This window comes from Salvelinus alpinus, chromosome 5 (genome assembly GCF_045679555.1).
Source record: "Salvelinus alpinus chromosome 5, SLU_Salpinus.1, whole genome shotgun sequence".
NCBI lineage: Eukaryota > Metazoa > Chordata > Actinopteri > Salmoniformes > Salmonidae > Salvelinus > Salvelinus alpinus.
In genome coordinates this window covers 93,137,716-93,142,486 of record NC_092090.1, presented here as the reverse complement: position 1 = coordinate 93,142,486, position 4,771 = coordinate 93,137,716, and positions in this window count along the sequence as shown.

Here is a 4,771-nt window from a genome sequence, read left to right as displayed (position 1 = left end):
CAAATGCACTTACTATGCCTGTGATGTGTGGTTGTCTCACCCAGCTATCTTAAGATGAATGCACTACTTGTAAGTCGCTCTGGAACCATTTTGGAATTTGTGTCTGCTAAATGACTCAAATTTAAACGTAAAATGTGAATGATTGATTGACATGAGTGGTGAGGTGGTACTGATCTCTACGGGAGCAAGAGGTGAAATAACCCGATGATGTGAAAACAGGAGGACCGTGGCACTAATCTGGGAGAATGGGGGACATAAAGAAGCGTAATGAACTTCAAGCAAGAGAGTCATTGAGCTTTTACAATTCTTATGTTAAAAAGGTAGATTCTTTATCAAGGAATCTCCATCAAACCAGCAAAGAATGCCTGAAGAACCATTTTGGAATTTGTCTCACTCTCAACGTTTCGTCTTATATGTTCATATAAGGAGGGATGGAAAGTGATCATTGGTTATTGATGAGATTCAACCTTTTCAATCCAAATTAAAATATACGTCCATAAACTACAAGACATTCTCTCACAGAAATATTTAAGCGTTGATGAAATATAATTATAGTTACAACATATTACCATCAATCAATCAATCAATTTTATTTTATATAGCCCTTCGTACATCAGCTAATATCTCGAAGTGCTGTACAGACACCCAGCCTGGGACAGGTGGCGGTTCCATAACCGCAGGCAGAACAGCTGAAACTGGAATAGCAGCAAGGCCAGGCGGACTGGGGACAGCAAGGAGTCACCACGGGCGGCAGTCCCGACGCATGGTCCTAGGGCCCAGGTCCTCCGAGAGAAAGAAAGAGAGAAGGAGAAAATTAGAGAGAGCCAAGATTTTCAAAATGTTCATAAATGACAAGCATGGTCAAATAATAATCAGGAATAAATCTCAGTTGGCTTTTCATAGCCGATCATTAAGAGTTGAAAACAGCAGGTCTGGGACAGGTAGGGGTTCCATAACCGCAGGCAGAACAGTTGAAACTGGAATAGCAGCAAGGCCAGGCGGACTGGGGACAGCAAGGAGTCACCACGGCCGGTAGTCCCGACGTATGGTCCTAGGGCTCAGGTCCTCCGAGAGAAAGAAAGAGAGAAGGAGAAAATTAGAGAGAGCCAAGATTTTCAAAATGTTCATAAATGACAAGCATGGTCAAATAATAATCAGGAATAAATCTCAGTTGGCTTTTCATAGCCGATCATTAAGAGTTGAAAACAGCAGGTCTGGGACAGGTAGGGGTTCCGTAACCGCAGGCAGAACAGTTGAAACTGGAATAGCAGCAAGGCCAGGCGGACTGGGGACAGCAAGGTGTCATCATGCCCGGTAGTCCTGACGTATGGTCCTAGGGCTCAGGTTCTCAGAGAGAAAGAGAGAACGAGAGAATTAGAGAGAGCATACTTAAATTCACACAGGACACTGGATAAGGCAGGAGAAGTACTCCAGGTAACCAACTGACCCTAGCCCCCCGACACAAACTACTGCAGCATAAATACTGGGGGCTGAGACAGGAGCGGTCAGGAGACACTGTGGCCCCATCCGAAGAAACCCCCGGACAGGGCCAAACAGGAAGGATATAACCCCACCCACTTTGCCAAAGCACAGCCCCCGCACCACTAGAGGGAAATCCTCAACCACCAACTTACAATCCTGAGACAAGGCCGAGTATAGCCCACAAAGGTCTCCACCACAGCACAAACCAAGGGGGGGCGCCAACCCAGACAGGAAGATCACGTCAGTAACTCAACCCACTCAAGTGACGCACCCCTCCTAGGGACGGCATGAAAGAGCACCAGCAAGCCAGTGACTCAGCCCCTGTAACAGGGTTAGAGGCAGAGAATCGCAGTGGAGAGAGGGGAACCGGCCTGGCAGAGACAGCAAGGGCGGTTCGTTGCTCCAGAGCCTTTCCGTTCACCTTCACACTCCTGGGCCAGACTACACTCAATCATATGACCTACTGAAGAGATAAGTCTTCAGTAAAGACTTAAAGGTTGAGACCGAATCTGCGTCTCTCACATGGGTAGGCAGACTGTTCCATAAAAATGGAGATCTATAGGAGAAAGCCCTGCCTCCCGCTGTTTGCTTAGAAATTCTAGGGACAATTAGGAGGCCTGCGTCTTGTGACCGTAGCGTACGTATTGGTATGTACGGCAGGACCAACTCGGAAAGATAGGTAGGAGCAAGCCCATGTAACGCTTTATAGGTTAACAGTAAAACCTTGAAATCAGCCCTTGCCTTAACAGGAAGCCAGTGTAGGGAAGCTAGCACTGGAGTAATATGATCAAATTTCTTGGTTTTAGTCAGGATTCTAGCAGCCGTATTTAGCACTAACTGAAGTTTATTTAGTGCTTTATCCGGGTAGCCGGAAAGTAGAGCATTGCAGTAGTCTAACCTAGAAGTAACAAATGCATGGATTAATTTTTCTGCATCATTTTTGGACAGAAAATTTCTGATTTTTGCAATGTTACGTAGATGGAAAAAAGCTGTCCTTGAAACAGTCTTGATATGTTCGTCAAAAGAGAGATCAGGGTCAAGAGTAACGCCGAGGTCCTTCACAGTTTTATTTGAGACGACTTTACAACCATCAAGATGAATTGTCAGATTTAACAGAAGATCTCTTTGTTTCTTGGGACCTAGAACAAGCATCTCTGTTTTGTCCGAGTTTAAAAGTAGAAAGTTTTCAGCCATCCACTTCCTTATGTCTGAAACACAGGCTTCTAGCGAGGGCAATTTTGGGGCTTCACCATGTTTCATTGAAATGTACAGCTGTGTGTCATCCGCATAGCAGTGAAAGTTAACATTATGTTTTCGAATAACATCCCCAAGAGGTAAAATATATAGTGAAAACAATAGTGGTCCTAAAACAGAACCTTGAGGAACACCGAAATGTACAGTTGATTTGTCAGAGGACAGACCATTCACAGAGACAAACTGATATCTTTCCGACAGGTAAGATCTAAACCAGGCCAGAACTTGTCCGTGTAGACCAATTTGGGTTTCCAGTCTCTCCAAAAGAATGTGGTGATCGATGGTGTCAAAGGCAGCACTAAGGTCTAGTAGCACGAGGACAGATGCAGAGCCTCGGTCTGACGCCATTAAAAGGTCATTTACCACCTTCACAAGTGCAGTCTCAGTGCTATGATGGGGTCTAAAACCAGACTGAAGCATTTCGTATACATTGTTTGTCTTCAGAAAGGCAGTGAGTTGCTGCGCAACAGCTTTTTCTAAAATTTTTGAGAGGAATGGAAGATTCGATATAGGCCGATAGTTTTTTATATTTTCCGGGTCAAGGTTTGGCTTTTTCAAGAGAGGCTTTATCACTGCCACTTTTAGTGAGTTTGGTACACATCCGGTGGATAGAGAGCTGTTTATTATGTTCAACATAGGAGGGCCAAGCACAGGAAGCAGCTCCTTCAGCAGTTTAGTAGGAATAGGATCCAGTATGCAGCTTGAAGGTTTAGAGGCCATGATTATTTTCATCATTGTGTCAAGAGATATAGTACTAAAACACTTAAGTGTCTCTCCCGATCCCAGGCCCTCGCAGAGCTGTGCAGATCCAGGACAGCTAAGCCCTGGAGGAATACGCAGATTCAAAGAGGAGTCCGTAATTTGCTTTCTAATGGTCATGATCTTTTCCTCAAAGAAGTTCATGAATTTATTACTGCTGAAATGAAAGCCATCCTCTCTTGGGGAATGCTGCTTTTTAGTTAGTTTTGCAACAGTATCAAAAATAAATTTTGGATTGTTCTTATTTTCCTCGATTAAGTTGGAAAAGTAGGATGATCGAGCAGCAGTGAGGGCTCTTCGGTACTGCACGGTACTGTCTTTCCAAGCTAGTCGGAAGACTTCCAGTTTGGTGTGGTGCCATTTCCGTTCCAATTTCCTGGAAGCTTGCTTCAAAGCTCGGGTATTTTCTGTATACCAGGGAGCTAGTTTCTTATGACAAATGTTTTTCGTTTTTAGGGGTGCAACTGCATCTAGGGTATTGCGCAAGGTTAAATTGAGTTCCTCAGTTAGGTGGTTAACTGATTTTTGTCCTCTGACGTCCTTGGGTAGGCAGAAGGAGTCTGGAAGGGCATCAAGGAATTTTTGTGTTGTCTGAGAATTTATAGCACGACTTTTGATGCTCCTTGGTTGGGGTCTGAGCAGATTATTTGTTGCGATTGCAAACGTAATAAAATGGTGGTCCGATAGTCCAGGATTATGTGGAAAAACATTAAGATCTACAACATTTATTCCATGGGACAAAACTAGGTCCAGAGTATGACTGTGGCAGTGAGTAGGTCCAGAGACATGTTGGACAAAACCCACTGAGTCGATGATGGCTCCGAAAGACTTTTGGAGTGGGTCTGTGGACTTCTCCATGTGAATATTAAAATCACCAAAAATTAGAATATGATCTGCTATGACTACAAGGTCTGATAGGAATTCAGGAAACTCAGAGAGGAACGCTGTATATGGCCCAGGAGGCCTGTAAACAGTAGCTATAAAAAGTGAATGAGTAGGCTGTACCATCAATTGTTATTATTATAATTATATTATATATATTATTATAATTGTTTTTAATTATCTAAGATAAAGAGCAACATAGCTTGCAGGCTGCGAGAAATAGATGGATAAGAGGTGTTAACAAAGTCAACTTCGTTTAGCAAACAGCTGGAACCTGAGAATACTGAGAATACTCTCACTAAGTAAAGCTAATTAGATGAGTTTTCCATTCTTTGTATCCCTGCGGGCCATGCTTCATCTAATACCTTGAAGAATTGGATTGGTGTAGCTGCTG